Source organism: Anolis sagrei, chromosome 8 (genome assembly GCF_037176765.1).
Source record: "Anolis sagrei isolate rAnoSag1 chromosome 8, rAnoSag1.mat, whole genome shotgun sequence".
Taxonomy (NCBI): domain Eukaryota; kingdom Metazoa; phylum Chordata; class Lepidosauria; order Squamata; family Dactyloidae; genus Anolis; species Anolis sagrei.
In genome coordinates this window covers 19,145,212-19,167,773 of record NC_090028.1, presented here as the reverse complement: position 1 = coordinate 19,167,773, position 22,562 = coordinate 19,145,212, and positions in this window count along the sequence as shown.

Here is a 22,562-nt window from a genome sequence, read left to right as displayed (position 1 = left end):
GTTAAGTACTAGCTGATGTTTTAAAAAGGACAAGTGAAGTGATCAAGAGGCTGGAGCAACTCCCCTGTAACACAATTTGCCAACTTAGGAAAAAATGTCAGGAAAGGAGGATGTTTTAGAGCTGTAAAGGTAAAGGTAAAGGTAGTCCCCTGACATTAAGTCCAGTCATGTCTGACTCTGGGGTGTGGTGCTCATCTCCATTTCTAAGCCGAAGAGCCAGCGTTGTCTGTAGACACCTCGAAGGTCATGTGGCCGGCATGACTGCATGGAGCGCCGTTTGTTGTTGTTGTTCATTCATTCAGTCATCTCCGACTCTTTGTGACCTCATGGACCACCCCACGCCAGAGCTCCCTGTCGGCCGTCACCACCACCAGCTCCTTCAAGGTCAGTCCAGTCACTTCAAGGATGCCATCCATCCATCTTGCCCTTGGTCGGCCCCTCTTTCTTTTGCCTTCCACTTTCCCCAGCATCATTGTCTTCTCTAGGCTTTGCTGTCTCCTCATGATGTGGCCAAAGTGCTTCAACTTTGTCTCTAGTATCCTTCCCTCCAGTGAGCAGTTGGGCTTTATTTCCTGGAGGATGGACTGGTTGGATCTTCTCGCAGTCCAAGGCACTCTCAGAACTTTCCTCCAACACTACAGTTCAACCATCTATCTTCCTTCGCTCAGCCTTCCCTAAGGTCCAGCTCTCACATCCGTAGGTTACGACAGGGAATACCATTGCTTTGACTAGGTGGATCTTTGTTGCCAGTCTGATTTCTCTACTCTTTACTATTTTATCGAGACTGGACATTGCTCTCCTCCCAAGAAGTAAGCGTCTTCTGATTTCCTGGCCACAGTCTGCATCTGCAGTAATCTTTGCACCTAGAAATACAAAATCTGTCACGGCCTCCACATTTTCTCCCTCTATTTTCCAGTTGTCAATCATTCTTGTTGCCATAATCTTGGGGGTTTTTTTATGTTTAGCTGCAACCCGGCTTTTGCACTTTCTTCTTTCACCTTGATTAGAAGGCTCCTCAGCTCCTCCTCGCTTTCGGCCATCAGAGTGGTGTCATCTGCATATCTGAGGTTGTTAATGTTTGGAGCTGTACAAAGTTGAATTTAATTGTATTCTGCCTTGGGCTTGGGCCCCATGTAAGCCGCCCTGAGTTCCTTCGGGGAGATGGAGGCGGGGTAGAAAAATAAAGTTCTTCTTCCTCCTCCTCCTCCTCCTCCTCATGGTAACTGCCAAGCTGCTCTCATTTTTTTTTCTCTCCTGGTAAAGGAGAGAAGGATATATGACTGACCTTCCTTGATGTTTTGTGCAAACATGGAAATGATCATGTGGTTAGGATTATGGTTAAGACCAACCCTGGAGATGCTCTATGTAATGATTCTTACCTTGTAGGCCAAAGGAGAAGCCTGGAGTGTCAGTAGGCAGGACTCCATTGCCCCCAGGAAGGAAGGAGAAGAAAGAAAGAAAGAAAGAAAGAAAGAAAGAAAGAAAGAAAGAAAAGAAGGAAGGCAGGCAGGAAGGAAGGAAGGAGGGAGGGAGGAAGAAAGAGAGAGGGGAAAGGAAGGAAGGAAGGAAGGAAGGAAGGAAGGAAGGAAGGAAGGAAGGAAGGAAGGAAGGGGAAAAAAAGAGATGGAAGGAATTTAGAATCCAGGAAGCAAGGTGTAGTGGTTTGAACTTCAGACTATGGCGCTGAACCAAATCACATTCTCTCAGCCTCAGAGAGAGCTGGGGACGAGAGACAGAGGCTTCTCAGTGGTGGCCCCTCAGCTGTGGAACTCCCTCCCCAGTGACATCAGGCAGGCCTCATCCTAGTTTTTAGAAAAAAAAAGTTAAAGTCATGGCTTTGCATGCAAGCATTCAAAAAAATAAGTGTCTATGGGCTTTGACACGGTTTGAATATGGATTATGACCAAGGATCTGGGACAAACGGACCTATTCACTTTATATGTTTTAATCTGTTTACTGTTTAATGTGTTTATTGACTAATTATTAATTGTTTGAATGGAGGGGGTATGTTATTGTTTTTACTGTTGATTTTACCGGTATTGAATTGTACCGGAGTTGTGAGCTGCCTTGGGTCCCCTGTGGGGGATAAAGGTGAGGCTTGATGAATGCAAAGCTGGGGTGAAAATTGCTGGAAGAAACATTAACAACCTCAGATATGCAGATGACACCACTCTGATGGCCGAAAGCGAGGAGGAGCTGAGGAGCCTTCTAATCAAGGTGAAAGAAGAAAGTGCAAAAGCTGGGTTGCAGCTAAACATAAAAAAAACCAAGATTATGGCAACAAGAATGATTGACAACTAGAAAATAGAGGGAGAAATGTGGAGGCCATGACACACTTTGTATTTCTAGGCGCAAAGATTACTGCAGATGCAGACTGTGGCCAGGAAATCAGAAGACGCTTACTTCTTGGGAGGAGAGCAATGTCCAATCTCGATAAAATAGTAAAAAGCAGAGACATCAGACTGGCAACAAAGGTCCGCCTAGTCAAAGCCATGGAATTCCCTGTAGTAACCTACGGATGTGAGAGCTGGACATTAGGGAAGGCTGAGTGAAGGAAGATAGATGCTTTTGAGCTGTGGTGCTGGAGGAAAGTTCTGAGAGTGCCTTGGACTGCGAGAAGATCCAACCAGTCCATCCTCCAGGAAATAAAGCCCAACTGCTCACTGGAGGGAAGGATACTAGAGACAAAGTTGAAGTACTTTGGCCACATCATGAGGAGACAGCAAAGCCTAGAGAAGACAATTATGCTGGGGAAAGTGGAAGGCAAAAGGAAGAGGGGCCGACCAAGGGCAAGATGGATGGATGGCATCCTTGAAGTGACTGGACTTACCTTGAAGGAGCTGGGGGTGGTGACGGCCGACAGGGAGCTCTGGCGTGGGCTGGTCCATGAAGTCACTAAGTGTTGGAGACGACTGAACGAATGAACAACAACAACATCATGAAGTAAAGAAATACATATTATAAGCCTGAAATTCCAGTCTTATGTATTTAACAACAACAACAACAACCCTAATTAATCATTCATTGTACTTTACTTGGAAAGTGGGGTGCTAAAAACCTATTTGTGGAGCCAAGAAGTGCACCATATCTAATTTTGGCCTCTTACTACTCACAAGTTGTGCAGGACTGCTCTACTGTTTTAAGAGACAGAAAAGGGACTGGATGCTATCTAAAGAGTGTGTGCATCATCAGAGGTTAGAAGTCTGGTTTTAGCTGCAGCCAAAGCACCAATGTTCTTGAAATAATGGCTTTCCCACCATTCTGTCTCAATAAAGCATGCATTGGACATTTGGATTGTGTTACATTTAGGAGGGTATTGTTCTGTCTCGCGCTGGGCCAGTAAAATATTTCCTTTAGTACAGGACATGCAACCTTTGCCCAGCAGCAAGCCAGGGGGCCCAAGGAGAAGTTCTCAGAGGTTTTCCACCACAAATAGTCTTTAGATGGTTTGTGAAGTATAACAAAGTCTTTTATTGATGAACAAACAAACAGAAACTTATCTTGTCTTCAGAAAGTTAAACAAATGAATTCAGGCTTTTATGCAACTGGTAACTTCCTAAACTTGCCCACGAAGGACAGGCAACTATCTTCAATAACTTCTTCTTTACTTTATAGGAAAATCCCCTTTTTAACTTCTCCCATGCTGACTGTAATCTAACCCTTACTGATGTGGGCTCCGCTACCGGGTCGAACTGTGTCTCGAAGCACCGAGTGGACCTACCAGTAAAGGCTTAGATGTTCTCCAGCTGGAATTCTTTGGTTTTTAGGGCTGTTTCCCTGGAAATCTTTGGAGACTCTTAAGACTGTTTCCCCCCGGAAAATCTTAAGGGTTGAAGCTTTTGTACAGGGGAAGCTTGCACACGTCCTGTACATTCATTTTCCTTGCTGAGACTAACTAAAAATGTCTCTCTTCCTTTCCCAATTGCCCTGAGCAAGGGGCGGAAACAAAACTTAACGATGATGGACAGGTGTCTTGCCTTATGACTGCAACCAAAGGAAGCCACCTATCTGCAGAGTCCCTGAAACCTAGGACTGCAAACAAACATTTACTTACTTACTTACTTTACTTACTTAGGCGATCCCTTGTTGGACGAGTAAGATGGTTTTCCTTGATGACTATTTTTGTGGGTTTGTAGGTGGCTGTGCAGCCCTATTCTTGACTCGCATCTTCTCCCACAGTGAAGGCATTGGTATCCAGGTGAAAGGCGGTCCAGGTGGGGATTGGCTTGACGTGCCTTCCTCCTGGCACGTTTCTCTCTTTCACCCTCCACTCGTACCTCCTTGAATTCTGCAGCACTGCTGGTCACAGCTGACTTCCAGCTGGAGCGGTCAAGGGCCAGGGCTTCCCAGTTCTCGGTGTCTATGCCAGAGTTTTTAAGGTTGGCTTTGAGGCCATCTTTAAATCTCTTTTCCTGCCCACCAACATTCTGTTTTCCGTTCTTGAGTTCGGAGTAGAGCAACTGCTTTGGGAGACGGTGGTCAGGCATCCGGACAACGTGGCCGGTCCATCGGAGTTGATGGTAGAGGACCATCGCTTCAATGCTGGTGGTCTTTGCTTCTTCCAGCATGCTGACGTTTGTCCGCTTGTCTTCCCAAGAGATTTGCAGGATTTTCCGGAGGCAGCGCTGATGGAATCGTTCCAGGAGTTGCATGTGACATCTGTAGACAGTCCATGTTTCGCAGGCATAGAGCAGGGTTGGGAGGACAATAGCTTTAACACCTTGGTATCCCTACGAATGTCCCGGTCCTCAAACACTCTCTGCTTCATTCGGGAAAATGCTGCACTCGCAGAGCTCAGGAGGTGTTGTATTTCGGTGTCGATGTTGACTTTGGTGGAGAGGTGGCTGCCAAGGTAGCGGAAATGGTCAACATTTGCTAATACAAAGCAAATAAAGTTGGAGCTCCTGGTACAGCCGTACCAGAACAGGTATACTGTAATTCATTTAGTATGTAAAAGCCTTTAATTCCACCATTTTCTCTCAGTATGTTGAATCAGGTACTTCCCCTCCTTGTTCCTCTGAGCTATTGAATATACTCTTGCCTTTCAGTACCCATGATGTTACAGTGTTCTGGATATATAACATTTTTAAGCAAGGAAATTTTTGATCTTCTCTACTTCTCTATTAAGAAACTCTGTATCTTTTCCAGTTCCCTATTTGCTTCCAAGGACTTTGATTACAGATACAGTGTTTTGATGGTCAATGAGGCTTACACAGCCTTCCATGCAGAAAATGCATAATGGTTTGGTAACCTTGTTATCTTCAACATCATTCCGCCTCTAATAGAACTTCTCTTAACAATTCCCATCAATCTCTACACATCATTGACATTGCAAGATGAAGTTGACATTTTTTTTCTCAGATTTGATTGCCCCGTTATAAATAGTTGGCTTAAGCTGCTGAAATACTTCCAGGTTTGTGTTCCATGTGTTTGCAGGACTGGCTCCTACCTTTCCTGCTTACATTTTTCCCCAAAGTAAAGCATATATCTTTGATGTTTTTATCCCATAGCAACACATCAGGGCTGGGTAGGCTATTAAGAAAAGAGAGGAGGTGTCACATGAACAATTTTGGCTGATCTTGAATTCTGTTATATTTTTTAATGTTAGGGCTAACTATTGAATGTTAACTTTTCTTCTGCTGTAACATTTGAGGTTCAGCTATTCAGTGGGTAGAGGATGACATGAAATCAACTGTCTGCTGCAAATAAAGTAGATGGGTGCCATCATCTCCTTTGCCTCAAGTGGTTTGTTCTTGATCTTCAAAATATGGAAAGCATAAATATATCCATCTGAAATTTGCAAAGATGCATATCTTTTTCCACTGACTTTTTAAGGAAAACCTTTACTGCTGGCAGACAGAATATTAAAGAGGTGTAAATGTTGAAATTTTCTATTTTCGTTGTGTAAATAATTCTTATGAGATTACTGTCTATGTTTTTTTTAATTTTAATTGATTGTATTGTTGTTGTTATTGCTTGTATTGTTGTATTTGGGCTCGGCCTCATGTAAGCCGCACTGAGTCCCTTGGGGAGATAGTAGCAGGGTACAAATAAAGTGTTGTTATTGTTATTATTAATAATAATAATAATAATAATAATAATAATTATTATTATTATTATTATTACTGCACCATGGCCTAATGTAATGTGTTCAGAGGAGGGCGACTAAAATGATCAAGGGTCTGGAGAACAAGCCCTATGAGGAGCGGCTTAGGGAACTGGGCATGTTTAGCCTGAAGAAGAGAAGGCTGAGAGGAGATATGATAGCCATGTATAAATATGTGAGAGGAAGCCACAGGGAGAAGGGAGCAAGCTTGTTTTCTGCTTCCTTGGAGACTAGGACGCGGAGCAATGGCTTCAAATTACAAGAGAGGAGATTCCATCTGAACATTAGGAAAAACTTCCTGACTGTGAGAGCCGTTCAGCAGTGGAACTCTCTGCCCCGGAGTGTGGAGGAGGCTCCTTCTTTGGAAGCTTTTAAGCAGAGGCTGGATGGCCATTTGTCAGGGGTGATTTGAATGCAATATTCCTGCTTCTTGGCAGGGGGTTGGACTGGATGGCCCATGAGGTCGCTTCCAACTCCTTGATTCTATGATTCTATGATTCTATGAATGTTTCTAGACCTGGGGGTGGCGACCCTTGGAGGGGTTGTGAGGGGGTGTCAGATGGGTTGCCTAAGACTATAAGAAAACACAGTGATTTCTGTTGGTTATGGGGGTCGTGTTTTGGAAGTTTGGCCCAATTCTCTCATGGTGGGGTTCAGAATACTTTTTGATTGAGAGTGAACTATAAATCCTGGCAACTACAACTCCCAAATGTCAAGGTCTATTCTCCCCACACTCCACCAGTGCTCACATTTGGGTATATTGAGTATTTGTGCCAAATTTGGTCCAGATCTATTATTGTTTGAATCCACAGTGCTCTCTGGATATAGTTGAACTACAACTTGTAAACTCAAGGTCAATGCCCACCAAACCCTTCCAGTATTTTCTGTTGATCATGGGATTTCTGTGTGCTAAGTTTGGTTTAATTCCATTGTTGGTGGAGTTCGGAATGCTCTTTGATTGTAAGTGAACTATAAATACAGCAACTACAACTCCCAAATGACAAAACCAATCCCCCACAACTCCACCAGTATTCACATTTGGGCGTATCGGGTAGTTGTGCCAAATTTGGTTCAGTGAATAAAAATACATCCTGCATATCAGATATTTACATTACAATGCATAATAGCAGCAAAATTACAGTTGTGAAGTAGTAATGAAAATAATTGTATGGTTGGAGATCACCACAACATGAGGAACTGTATTAAGGGGTCGTGGCATTAGGAAAGTCAGATAGGGGAGATTTGACAGCATCCCTTATAATGAAAGGAGTTGTATCTGCAGGGCACCTGAAATTGAGGATATAGCACACATATTATTTGATTGTAGATAGTATCAAAAGGCGAGAGACCTCCACCTTGGTCCATATATCAAATGGACAATGTGTTTGTTAGTTTGTTTGTTTGTTTGTTTACAACATTTATATTCCGCCCTTCTCACCCCGCAGGGGACTCAGGGTGGATTACAGTGTACACATATATGGCAAACATTCAATGCCCAATTTTGACATACAACATATACAGACATACACAGAGGCTATTTAACTTTTTCTGGCCGCCAGGGGAGCTGTCGCTTTCATCGTCCATCTGCGACACTGATGAAGTACTTCCACATTCCCCGCATGCTTTTTTGCTGGAGTGCTTTGCTGGAGTCTTTTTTATGGCCTCATAAATTAGTTAATTTAGCCTCCCCACACTTTAAGCTGGTACCTAATTTTCCTACTTGACAGATGCAACTGTCTTTCGGGTTGCAAAGGTCGACAACAGGCTACACAATTGGTTGGAAACCCACTCCAACTTGGGCTGGCTTCGAACTCATGACCTTTTGGTCAGAGTGATCTTAATGCAGCTGACACTCAGCCAGCTGCGCCACAATCCCGGTATTGGGAATCTCACATCAGAACAACATATTTTATGTGTGGCCAAGACCCAAAAATAACATATAAAACAGCTCTGTACTTAAGCAAAACAATACTTAAGCAGAACCACATATGTATCGCTTTTTTTTTTGTCGTGTCAGAACAACCAGTCAAATTATATTACATTTCTAACAGAGCAAAGCAAACAAGCAGATTACAAAATTTGTGAGTATGAGAGTTGATTAAATGTCCTTTGACCAGTATCTGGCCACTTGGAGTGCCTCTGGTGTTGCTGCAAGAAGGTCCTCCCTTGTGCATGTGGCAGGGCTCAGGGTGCATTGCAGCAGGTGATCAGTGGTTTGCTCCTCTCCACACTCGCATGTCAAGGATTCCACTTTGTAGCCCCATTTCTGAAGGTTGGCTCTGCATCTCGTGGTGCCAGAGCGCAGTCTGTTCAGTGCCTTCCAGGTCGCCCAGTCCTCTGTGTGCCCAGGGGGGAGTCTCTCATTGGGTATCAGCCATTGGTTGAGGTACTGGGTTTGGGCCTGCCACTTTTGGACTCTCGCTTGCTGAGGTGTTCCAGTGAGTGTCTCTGTAGATCTTAGAAAACTATTTCTAGATTTAAGTCGTTGACGTGCTGGCTGATACCCAAACAGGGGATGGGCTGGAGATGTCTCTGCCTTGGTCCTTTCACTATTGGCTGCTACTTCCCGGCGGATGTCAGGTGGTGCAATACCGGCTAGACAGTGTAATTTTTCCAGTGGTGTAGGGCGCAGGCACCCTGTGATAATGCGGCATGTCTCATTAAGAGCCACATCCACTGCTCTTGTATCGCTGAATGGGGTAAATTGTAGGGGTGATAAGGAAATATGATGTATGTACTCAGATTGATCAGTTTATCAGCTTTATCACGTCTTATCATATTTATCTACTGTATTGTTATAAGTGTCATATTTTAACTTACTATGTGGAGTGTGATTGGGTCTTGTCAGGCCTTGTTGTTTTGTTTCTTATTGTGATATGGCCTAAGGGCTAATCAATAAAATTACTACCACTGGCGTAATAGCACATTTAAGTGCTGCAAACTTGTTCCCACAGAAAGGTGGTACACACTGGCATAGCCTTTCTTCCCATTACATGGTTTCCCTAATTGCAAGATCTGTGATATACAAAAGAACTTGAACATATATGGATTTGGGAGCCTGGAAACAAATCACAGCAGAAACCAAGAGTTTACTATAGAAAGTGTAATCCCACTTCACAGTAACCATTTGGTTCCCAAGAACATTGTCTCCCCGCCTCCCAATAACTACTTGGAAAATCACTTGGCATTTAGCATAGAAATGCCAGCCTCCGCTTTTAAACTTTATAGCGAAACATGTGCTTCACCACTTTGCAGACTCAGACTTAAAAGGCAAGCTGCCATAAACATATCTAATAACTAAGTGTCAATGAAACATACACATTGAAGAACAAAGTGAAGGTCTCATAAATATCCCTTTAGCATTCCTTACCTTTGGAACAGCTTTCCTTTTATCTCCCTGGGGTAGTCATTTCATTGCATTTGATGTTTTCCTGCCCAGATTTCAGATTTGTAAAAGAACTACAAATGCTTTTTAGCCCGAACTGTGTGTGTGTGTGTGTGTGCATGTGCACATGCACACACACTTCCAAATCGTGGCCAACTTATGACGACTACATAAATTTCATAGGATTTTCTTAGACTAGGACTAGTCTGAGGTGGTTGACCATTGCCTTCATCTGAAAAACAGTGGCACACAGGGAGCACACAACTGTCCGGAAGCTCCAGATGGTCCAGCGAGCAGCAGCCATGTTTCTAATGGGAGTGGCACACAGGGAGCACACAACTCCTCTGTTGCGCCAGCTCCACTGGCTGCCAATCTGCTACCAGGCACAATTCAAAGTGCTGGCTTTAGCCTTTAAAGCCCTAAATGGTTCTGACCCAACTTACCTGTCTGAACGCATCTCCCCTTATGAACCCTCCAGGACTTCAAGATCGTCTGGAGAGGCCCTGCTCTCGATCTCACCTTCATCACAAGTACGGTTAGGAGGGACGAGAAACAGGGCCTTCTCATTGGTGGCCCTGTGGCTATGGAACACCTTCCCCAGGGATATTAGATCGGCCCCTTCCCTTTTAACATTTCGAAAGCAGGTCAAGATCTGGCTCTTTGAGCAAGCGTTTGCAGACACAATATAACAGACATGGAGAAAAACGGAACGACTCGACAATGTTATTGGATAACGCTTTTAACTAGGAGACTCAAATTGATATATGTTTTATTGATACTGATTGTTTTACTTGGTTTTATATTTTTACATTGTATTTTATGTCTTTGATATTGACTGTAAACTGTTCCGAGTCATCTGTGGGCTGAGAGGGGCAGTATATAAATGTAATAAATAAATAATAAATAAATTGAGTATTTCCCTATATGTAAGCTGCCTTGAGTCTTCTTCAAGGTAGAGAAAGGTGGGGTATAAATAGGGTAAATAAATTAAAAATAAATAATCTTGGCATTATACTAAATTTCATTTGCCCAGAAGCTTGTCAATATCTCACAATTCAAGAGAGATGTTGACAAGCTGGAATGTGTCCAGAGGAGGGCGACTAAAATGATCAAGGGTCTGGAGAACAAGCCCTATGAGGAGCGGCTTAAAGAGCTGGGCATGTTTAGCCTGAAGAAGAGAAGTCTGAGAGGAGATATGATAGCCATGTATAAATATGTGAGAGGAAGCCACAGGGAGGAGGGAGCAAGCTTGTTTTCTGCTTTCCTGGAGACTAGGACATGAAACAATGGCTTCAAACTACAAGAAAGGAGATTCCATCTGAACATGAGGAAGAACTTCCTGACTGTGAGAGCCGTTCAGCAGTGGAACTCTCTACTCCGGAGTGTGGTGGAGGCTCCTTCTTTGGAAGCTTTTAAACAGAGGCTGGATGGCCATCTGTCAGGGTTGATTTGAATGCAATATTCCTGCTTCTTGGCAGGGGGTTGGACTGGATGGCCCATGAGGTCTCTTCCAACTCTTTGATTCTATGATTCTATGAAGCTGGCCACTTGGAGTGCCTCTGGTGTCACTGTAAGAAAGTCCGGCATATCCTTGTGTATGTGGCAGGACATGCAGAAGTGACTTGCAGTATTAAGTCCAGTTTCTAATAGTTTGAGAATATATATATGCATATACTAGCCTTCCACTGCCACGCGTTGCTGTGGCCCACATGGGGGTTCTGTATGGGAGGTTGGGCCCAATTCTATCGTTGGTGGGGTTCAGAATGTTCTGTGATTGTAGATGAACTATACATCTCAGCAACCACAACTCCCAAATGTCAAGATTCTATTTTCCCCAGACTCCGCCAGTGTTCACGTTTGGGCATATTGAGTCTTCATGTAGAGATCCATCATTGTTTGAATCCACAGTGATCTCTGGATGTAGGTGAACTACAACTCCAGAATTCAAGGTTAATGCCCACCAAACCTTTCTAGTGTGTTCTGTTGGTCAGGGGAGTCCTATGTGCCAAGTTTGGTTCAATTCAATCGTTGGTGGAGTTCAGAATGCTCTTTGGTTATAGGTGAACTATAAATCCCAGCAACTACAACTCCCAAATGACAAAATCATATTTTTTTGGGTGATGGTCACTCCTTGTGTTATGAGATGTTTGGTTGCCAAATTTGGTGTGATTTCATTCATTTGTTCTTTTGTTTTTAAGGTACTCATGACGCACAGAACATTTATATATATATATAGATTCGTGCCAAGTTTGGTCCAGATCCATCATTATTTGAGTCCACAGTACCCTCTGGATGTAGGTGAACTACAACTCCCAAACTCAAGGTCAATGCCCACCAAACGCTGCTAGTATTTTTTGTTGGTCATGGGAGTCCTGTGTGCCAAGTTTGGTTCAATTCCATCATTGTTGGAGTTCAGAATGCTCTTTGATTATAGGTGAACTATAAATCCCAACAACTACAACTCCCAAATGACAAAATCATAATTTTTTGAGTGATGGTCTCTCCTTGTGTAGTGAGATGTTTTGTTGCCAAATTTGGTGTGATTTCGTTCATTTGTTCTTTTGTTTTTAAGGTACTCATTATGCACAGAGCATTTTTATATATATAGATTATGCAAAACTCACACAGACAGACCTTGGTACTATTGTTTGGTCCAACTAAAGTAGACCCATTGAAGAAATAACTGAATAACAGCATCAACCCTAATTTTTGTATTTTTAGGAAGAGCTAAGACTTGTAAGGAATACTAAAGGCAGCAAAGGTTTCTTGGTGTGGGGATGTACTTCCAAGCATTACTTCACGGTATTAAATCAGCCACAATATTTGTTTCAAAACTTAATAAATGTTGTGTGTAGGTCAAGCAGAAACAATGTTGTGTGCTTTAAAGAAATGTCTTGGCAACAGCACTTTAATTGTATCCAGGTATCCCACCATTATAAAATCACAAATACTGAAAAACCATGGATCCCAAGGGAAAGCTCATTCCCAGATTATGTTTCACGTTGTTCTAATATCTACCTTGTGCTGGACATCTGCATCTTCTGTAATAATATCCATGGAAACACGGTGTAACCAACTTTGATCAGTATGAAATATTCACAAGGCATTTTCTCATGTGTCTGCATCTCTCTCTCTCTCTCTTACTACACACATACACACAAATACAAATTGTCATGTATAGCTTGGGAAGCATGGATGATGTGGAGATGCTGGTGGAAGGCTCAGCTATTGAATTGGAGCCCAGCAGTGCCCAGCAGTTCCTTCAGCTGAGCTTTGAAGAAACACCATGAAAGGAGCTACTACTTCTCAACAAGTGCTAGTGAGTTTTTTGAGCAGGTTGAGGAAGGATATATAGTTGGCTGAAAGCAAGGAGGAGCTGAGGAGCCTTCTAATCAAGGTGAAAGAAGAAAGCGCAAAAGCTGGGTTGCAGCTAAACATAAAAAAAACCAAGATTATGGCAACAAGAATGACTGACAACTGGAAAATAGAGGGAGAAAATGTGGAGGCCGTGACTTTGTATTTCTAGGTGCAAAGATTACTGCAGATGCAGACTGTGGCCAGGAAATCAGAAGACGCTTACTTCTTGAGAGGAGAGCAATGTCCAGTCTCGATAAAATCGTAAAGAGTAGAGACATCACACTGGCAACAAAGATCCGCCTAGTCAAAGCCATGGTATTCCCTGTAGTAACCTACGGATGTGAGAGCTGGACCTTAGGGAAGGCTGAGCGAAGGAAGATAGATGCTTTTGAGCTGTGGTGTTGGAGGAAAGTTCTGAGAGTGCCTTGGACTGCGAGAAGATCCAACCAGTCCATCCTCCAGGAAATAAAGCCCGACTGCTCATTGGAGGGAAGGATCCTAGAGACAAAGTTGAAGTACTTTGGCCACATCATGAGGAGACAGCAAAGCCTGGAGAAGACAATTATGCTCGGAAAGTGGAAGGTAAAGGGAAGAGGGGCCGACCAAGGGCAAGATGGATGGATGGCATCCTTGAAATGACTGGACTGACCTTGAAGGAGCTGGGGGTGGGGACGGCCGACAGGGAGCTGTGGCGTGGGCTGGTCCATGAGGTCACAAAGAGTCGGAGATGACTGAACGAATGAACAACAACAACAACATATAGTTCCAGCTTTCATGGTCCTAGGAAGAAAGAGGTCTCCACTGTGCAGGTCCTGGAGACTAACTGATAAGAGAGCTAGCAACAGGTAACACTTATGCATTTAGGATTTAAGGAACTGGCACCTTGTATTTTCCTGGGAACATTTTGTCATCCTAGTTGCCAAATTGGACCCTCTTCCTGGGGATCCCATTCAAAGTGTGCCAACACCCTCAGCACCCATTGTATAGTCAGTCAAAATCCATTGTCCTGTTCTGACCAGGCAGGAACAAGACCATCAAACCCCATTACCTCCAACATAGCACTCTCCTTTTTCCCGCACTCATTTCCTAAGCAGACCAAGAATAGCTGCTAGATTTCAAATTCAGCAAATGACAGTTTATTAAATTTCCTGCCGTGACTGGAGCCAATCAGCTGTGATGACAGACAGCATTGCTGGACCTATCAGGCAGTGGATGCTAGCTGGCACTAATCCAGACCAATCAGCAGCTGGCATGGCAAAGTATCTTTGTTTTAAATAGCTGTCAAGGTACTATAAATAAATCTGTTTGCAATTGCAGTTATGTCAGTCCTTGGAGTGCAGATGCTGCTGACCTCCATTTTTGCCCAAGGAGAATAAAGCCTCTGCTCTTTGCCTTCATCCTGTCTTTGTCTCATTCAATTCTTTGACATCCCAGGCTCTGAATCCATGCTTCTTGCAGTAGTAGAAATTAGGCCTGGGTAACAACGCAAAAATTTGTTTCTAAAATCGATTTGTATTTGGGGTTTTTTTTTGTTTCGATATTTAAAATAATTACAAAATTTTCCCTTGAAAAAGTTCGGTATTTACGAAATTTCGTTAATATTTACAAAAGATTTTGTAAAGATGGCGCCCTTTTTTTCCAATATTTTTTAAATATTTTTTTAATTTAATTATTTAGTAGAATAGGAAGGAGAAATTATTATTAAGGAGGGAAGGCAGGCACTCACTCTGGCGGGCCCTCAAGCGCTGCCGCCGAGTCGGGCCCGGCTCCTCCGAAGCAATGCGAAATTGGGAGAAGGGCTCCCCAAAGGCCATCTAGCCCAGCCCTCCGCTAAGGAATTGGGAGAACGAAGCACAGCCCTCCGCTAAGGAATTGGGAGAATGAAGCACACCCACCGCAAAGGTGAAGAAGGAGGGACGGGCCGCCTTCCCGCTGAGGGTCGCTCGCCCTCTCGCTCGCCCTCTCGCTCGCCCTCTCGCTCGCCGCTCGCCCTCTCGCTCGCCCTCTCGCTCGCCCTCTCGCTCTCCCTCTCGCTCGCCGCTCGCCCTCTCGCTCGCCCTCTCGCTCGCCGCTCGCCCTCTCGCTCGCCGCTCGCCCTCTCGCTCGCCCTCTCGCTCGCCGCTTGCCCTCTCGCTCGCCCTCTCGCTCGCCCTCTCGCTCGCCCTCTCGCTCGCCACTTGCCCTCTCGCTCGCCCTCTCGCTCGCCGCTCGCCCTCTCGCTCGCCCTCTTGCTCGCTTGCTCAGCCGGCGCCTTCCCCGCCCTCTCCTCCTCCTCCTCCTCCTCCTCTTTCAGGCTCTGCCTCTGACTGGCTAAGAGAGGAGAGAGAGGAGAGCTCCCAGCAAGCATCGCCAGGCCATCTTACGTATTTCCGAAATGGACGGAAATACAAAATTTTTTGGCGCCTGCCGTTTCGATATTTAAAAACACTTCCGGGTTTAAAAATAAGTTTTGTAATCGTTTTGTAATTGCTAAAATTAACGAATATTTAACGAATTACAAAATTAACGAACGAAACCGCCCAGGCCTAGTAGAAATCACTTGGAATTACCTTGGTCATTGGTGCATGTATTATCTTGCATCATGTATGAGAGATGAGGGGAAAGGTGCTGCAAGTCAATCCTAAGCATATTTGCACATATGTCCGGTGCACCTTGGGGCATCCTGTTCAGTTAGGTGAAATAGGAAAGGGGGGGGGGGGAGAGAAGGTGAGTCTATAAAGGACACACTAGTATATTATTTTTGGATCAGAGTAATGTAATTATAGTTGGTCCTCCTCATTTGTGGGTTTGGGATTTGTGGATTTGATCATTTGTCAGTTTGCTGCCCATCCTCCCTGGCATGAACATTCCTGCCTCTGCTTTTGACTCTAGGAGAGGGAACACCAATCTACCAGAGTTGGTCAGCAAAGCAGCTCACATCTCCCTACTTATCTCTTATGAAGAGATAAGAGTGGCAAGGCAGCAACAAGACATTTTTCAACCAATTCTAGCAGCCTGCATAATGCCTGACTGCTAGAGTTTACCTACAAAGCCCTAAACGGTTTGGGACCTGCCTACCTGTGTGACCGCATCTCCGTCTATGAACCCACGTGCTCTCTTCGTTCATCCGGAGAGGTCCTGCTTGCAATCCCACCTGCATCGCAGGCGCGGTTGGTGGGGACGAGGGACAGGGCCTTCTCTGTAGTGGCCTCCGACTTTGGAACACCCTCCCCAAAGACATCAGACAGGCTCCCACATTGGCAGTCTTTAGGAAGAATTTGAAGACCTGGCTGTTCCGATGTGCCTTTTCCAGAATAGGAAACTCCAGCAAGCACTTTATTAGAGCCGGGTTTTAAGGTTCTTTTTAAGGGAATCTAGGGTAGGAGCTTTCCTAATCTCTCCAGACAGTGAGTTTCAGAGTCGGGGGGCCACAGAGGAAAAAGCTCTCTCCCTTGTACTTTCAAGGCAAGCTTGAGAAACTGGCAGGGGCGAGAGAAGGGCCTCCTCAGAGGATCGGAGGGCCCGCATTGGTTCATGGAGGGAGATAAGGTCACGATTATCCCATTTGTGTGGGGTTCCTTCACCCCATGAATGTGGAGGGCTGTAATCCATTTTCTATTAATTTGTGGTTCTGCTTGGAGCATGACCTGGTGGTATTTCTTTTGATATATAAGCTGATGTAAGTAATCATTGATAAAGTTTTTGTCAAAACAATTCAGTTCTGGTGCCTGCTGGTCGATTTAATCAACTACCAAACTCACAACTTTTGTATTTTGTCTGTTTTTTTTTTTTTTGCTTTGTTCTGTTAGAAATGTAATATAATCGACTGGTTGCACTGACACGATAAATAAATAAGTTCTGGTGCTTTTAGGCAGGACACTTAATTAATAGGGCTGGGCGGTTTCATTTCGTTAATTCGTAATTCGTTAATAATTCGTTAATTTTTTTAATTACAAAATGATAACGAACCATTCTGGAGCAATTTTTTTAAAAAACGAATTTTTAAATACGTTTTGTAAATGCTTCGTATTTCGTTATTGTATTCGTTTCGTTATTGTTTTGATGTCGTTTCGTTATTATTTCCGCATGTCTGGGGCAAGTTTTATGGTTGTTTTTTGTTTAATTAGTGAAAAAAAATTATAATATCACACCAACAGTCAACAACAGAGGGAGAGGGAAGCTTCAGAAGTTTTTGGAGGTTTTTTAGCGTATTTCGCGGTCGCGTCCGCCATTAACGAATCGATTCGTCATTGTTTCGGAAATCGATTCGTTAATGTTTTGTAATTTTTTTCACATTTACGAAATTTCGTAAATATCGAACTTTTTAAAAGGAAAATTTTGTAATTATTTTAAATAACGAAATGCAAAAACCCCCAAAAAACAAATCGATTTTAGAAACAAATTTTTCCGTTGTTACCCAGGCCTATTAATTAAGTATATTTAATTACATTTAACAAAACCCAGAGTCCATAATATTAAAAATATCATGAAAAATGTCATGCAAACTTTCAAAGCTTCACTGGCTTCTTCATCAGGCCAAAATGTTAGAGGAATTTTGACAGCATATACAGCATTGTATAAAGTCTTTCCTGCTTTATCACATCATCCTGTTGTGTCTCAGCAATCACATTGTTTAAGCAAACAGTTATTCCACAATTGCATATTTTCAAAGCTAAATGGAGGGCACTGCTTTGATTGCATAATTTGACACCTTCTCATGGTACAGCAACTGAGCAATTATGGGAAAACATTTTAAAAAACAATACGAGGGAATGGAGTAAAAGACATGTTGGTTGCTACACAATGATGTTTTCTTTGTCCAGACACCAGAAGTGGAATGACACTATTATCCTGTTGTAATTATGATTTACCACTCTCATGTGATAAAGTCTTATTAATTCAATAGAAGATGTACAGCCTGTGACTGCCTTTTTATCATCATCAGGCTTATTTTTCTTGTTAAAGGAATAAGAAAATTAGAACCCGTTTTTCAAGGAACCAAACTATACATAATTGTTTCCAAGAAAGCAGGCAAGTCCATCCATGTTTCTTTTGACCTTTTAACTGCTTGATACACCGGGCTTCCGGACCCACAGTGTTGCATAGGCTTGTTTGATAAAAAAAAAATGGTTCAAAGCTCGTTTCGGATGTAGAGGGTGCTGGTAGTTCAATTCTAAAGTCAATTCCAATTTTCACAGAAAAACATGTTCAAAACTTTTTGAAACTTCCGAGACTTCCGAATCCATTTGTTAATGGTTTGAAAGTGTTATTTCCAGTTTCCTTGGATGGTCTTTACTTTGAAAGTGGTTGTTTACTCTAGAAGCGAGGAAAAGCAAGCGGAGGAAATTCCTTCCTTCTCCGGTTTAAAACTGGCTTCTCTGGCTTGAGCCAGAAGTGGGAAAAGCAAATGGGAAGAAATTCATCCTTCTCTTTTTTAAAACTGGCTTCTCTGGCTCTGTGGAAAGCAAACGGGAGGAAATTCACCCTTCTCTGGTTTAAAATTGCCTTCTCTGGCTTGAGCCAGAAGAGGGGGAAAGCAAACGGGAAGAAATTCACCCTTCTCTAGTTTAAAACTGGCTTCTCTGGCTTGAACCAGAAGGGGGGAAAGCAAATGGGAGGAAATTCACCCTGCTCCGGTTTAAAACTGGCTTCTCTGGCTTGAGCCAGAAAAGGGGGGGGGGGAGAAGCAAATTGGAAAAATTCACCCTATGCCGGTTTAAAACTGGCTTCTCTGGCTTGAGCCAGAAAGGGAGGGGGGAAGCAAACGGGAGGAAATTCACCCTGTGCCGGTTTAAAACTGGCTTCTCTGGCTTGAGCCAGAAGGGGGAAAGCAAATGGGAGGAAATTCACCCTGTGCCAGTTTAAAACTGGCTTCTCTGGCTTGAGCCAGAAAAGGGGGGGGGGGAGAAGCAAATGGGAAAAATTCACCCTATGCCGGTTTAAAACTGGCTTCTCTGGCTTGAGCCAGAAAGGGAGGGGGGAAGCAAACGGGAGGAAATTCACCCTGTGCCGGTTTAAAACTGGCTTCTCTGGCTTGAGCCAGAAAAGGGGGGGGGGGGAGAAGCAAATGGGAAAAATTCACCCTATGCCGGTTTAAAACTGGCTTCTCTGGCTTGAGCCAGAAAGGGGGGGGGGAAGCAAACAGGAGGAAATTCACCCTGTGCCGGTTTAAAACTGGCTTCTCTGGCTTGAGCCAGAAGGGGGAAAGCAAATGGGAGGAAATTCACCCTGTGCCAGTTTAAAACTGGCTTCTCTGGCTTGAGCCAGAAAAGGGGGGGGGGAGAAGCAAATGGGAAAAATTCACCCTATGCCGGTTTAAAACTGGCTTCTCTGGCTTGAGCCAGAAAGGGAGGGGGGAAGCAAACGGGAGGAAATTCACCCTGTGCCGGTTTAAAACTGGCTTATCTGGCTTGAGCCAGAAAGGGGGGGGGGGAGCAAATGGGAAAAATTCACCCCATGCCAGTTTAAAACTGGCTTCTCTGGCTTGAGCCAGAAAGGGAGGGGGGGGGGAAGCAAACAGGAGGAAATTCACCCTGTGCCGGTTTAAAACTGGCTTCTCTGGCTTGAGCCAGAAGGGGGAAAGCAAATGGGAGGAAATTCACCCTGTGCCAGTTTAAAACTGGCTTCTCTGGCTTGAGCCAGAAAGGGGGAAAGCAAATGGGAGGAAATTCACCCTGTGCCGGTTTAAAACTGGCTTCTCTGGCTTGAGCCAGAAGGGGGAAAGCAAATGGGAGGAAATTCACCCTGTGCTGGTTTAAAACTGGCTTCTCTGGCTTGAGCCAGAAGGGGGAAAGCAAATGGGAGGAAATTCACCCTGTGCTGGTTTAAAACTGGCTTCTCTGGCTTGATCCAGAAGGGGGGGAAAGCAAATGGGAGGAAATTCACCCCTCTCTGGTTGAAAACTTGCTTCTCAGAAGTGGGGGGAGGGGGAGCTGAATCATTTCCAACTCACTTCCTGAGTCGAAAAAAAAATGGCTAGACTAGCTTCGGAAGGGCAAGGGGATTTACGGTTTCCTAAAAAAGTTCAAAATCACTTCAAAAAGGTAATTTTTCTGACTTTATTCTGAATAACGACAATTCTGACTGGACCTAACCATGCCTAGTGTTGCAAAGCTGAAATCACAAGATGCAGACATTCCAAATAATAATAAATGTGAAATATGAAAGGTACATGCTGGATGTGATTGGCTGTTTCAAGGTGTGAGTTTTAAATGCTGGATTTGTGTCACCTTCTGATATTCCTCAATATCAAAGGGCCAGCAGCAATAGATTTCATTTACAAACCTATTTTGCATACATTTGGTTCATTTGCAACCTGAAATTAGATTCTAACCAAAAAGACAGCACAAAATGAGCCTGAAAGATCCTTCTAGGGAAGGCAGAAAAAATGTTTTTCAAAGCCAGAGAAGGAGAAGAAGAGGAAGCAGGGAAAAAGAAAGCCCGTATAAAATGGAGCAAGTAAATCATGAGTTATTAAACATCCCTTTGTTGTGTGTTCAAATTTGCAAAGCCATTAATTATACAGTCCAGTGATGATAGACCAACAGAGCTATCCCCTCAAAGGATGGTTATCGTGCTTAAATATCCATTAAGTTAACCTATTGTATTCATGATTCATAGGTCATTTTTCAGCAAAAAAAAAAAAGTTATGGAGGCGGATAGAAAGATGGAAAAAGAAGAAACTGAATGTATCTAGGGCTGGATTTACACTGCTCTATATCCTAGAATCTACTTTCATATTGTCTGCTTTGAATTGGATTATATAGAATCATAGAATCAAAGAGTTGGAAGAGACCTCATGGCCCATCCAGTCCAACCCCCTGCCAAGAAGCAGGAATATTGCATTCAAATCACCCCTGACAGATGGCCATCCAGCCTCTGTTTAAAAGCTTTCAAAGAAGGAGCCTCCACCACACTCCAGGGCAGAGAGTTCCACTGCTGAACGGCTCTCACAGTCAGGAAGTTCTTCCTTATGTTCAGATGGAATCTCCTTTCTTGTAGTTTGAAGCCATTGTTTCGCGTCCTAGTCTCCAAGGAAGCAGAAAACAAGCTTGCTCCCTCCTCCCTGTGGCTTCCTCTCACATATTTATACATGGCTATCATATCTCCTCTCAGCCTTCTCTTCTTCAGGCTAAACATGCCCAGCTCCTTAAGCCACTCCTCATAGGGCTTGTTCTCCAGACCCTTGATCATTTTAGTCGCCCTCCCCTGGACACATTCTAGCTTGTCAATATCTGTCTTGAATTGTGGTGCCCAGAATTGGACACAATATTCCAGGTTTGGTCTAACTAAAGCGGGATAGAGGGGTAGCACGACTTCCCTGGATCTAGACACTAGACTCCTATTGATGCAGGCCAAAATCCCATTGGCTTTTTTTGCCACCACATCACATTGTTGGCTCATGTTTAACTTGTTGTCCATGAGGACTCCAAGATCTTTTTCACGCGTACTGCTCTCGAGCCAGGCATTGTCCCCCATTCTGTATCTTTGCATTTCGTTTTTCCTGCCAAAGTGGAGTATCTTGCATTTGTCACTGTTGAACTTCATTTTGTTAGTTTTGTTTGTTAGTTTTGTTAGTATCTGTGTTCATATTTGGTCATATTGAATATCTGTGCCAAGTTTGGTCCAGATCCATCATTGTTTGAGTCTACAGTGCTCTCTGGGTGTAGATGAACTACAACTCCCAAAGTCAATGCCCACCAAACTCTTCCAGTATTCTCTGTTTGTCATGGGATTTCTGTGTGCCAAGTTTGGTTCAATTCCATCATTGGTGGAAATCAGAATGCTCTTTGATTGTAGGTGTGCTGTCGCACGCTGGGCCTGTGCATCAGACTGTAGACAGGGCATAAATTCTGTGTGCCCAACAGGATGCCGAGGCTGCCTGAGATTAAAGGCCTTTGGATTTCCTTAAAACAGAGTCTCTAGATTGCTCAAAGGTTCAACAAAGTACTTTATTATTGAAAACAAACAGGTATTTAAAGGCTTTCTTAACAGCCTATTGGCTCTTTCAATCTTGTCCACAGGGAACAGGCACTATCTTCATAAACGGTATTTTAACTAATGGGGAAATCCTTAACTTCTAATCTGGGCAGTCTGTCTTTGCCTCTGTTGGCGTGGAGCCCCTACACCCTGTACCAACTGCTTCTGGCTTCCGCGAGAGACTCTTACCTAGCAGAGCTTTGTAGACTTCCAGGGAAAAAAGAATTCAGATTTCCGTGATGGCTGACTGAAGTCCTTCAGCAAAGGAGCTGTAGGGCTGTATAACCCCGGTCAAGCTGTAGGCTGTAGGCCAAGCCGTAGAAGACGAAGCTTTCTACAGGAACTCTTGGTATTATGTCCTGCATGAAAAGCTTCTCTGTGTGGACTGAACCCAAACTGGCTCCTATTACCACCAAAACCCAAAAAGGGGGCGGGACCAGGAAACCTAACTATAATTGACAGGTGGCTTGCCCTATGATTGCAGCCAAAAGAAGCCACCTATCTGCAGAGTCCCTGAAACTTAGGATTACAACAAACATTCAATGCAAAGCAAACAAAATTGGAGCTCTTGGTACAGCTGTACCAGAACAGTAGGTGAACTATAAATACCAGCAACTACAACTCCCAAATGACAAAATCAATTTTTTGAGTGAAGGACATACATTGGGTTGTTAGGTGTATGCTGTCCAAATTCGGTGTCTGAACCAAACAAACATTACATTGTCGAGGGCTTTCATGGCCGGGATCACTGGGTTG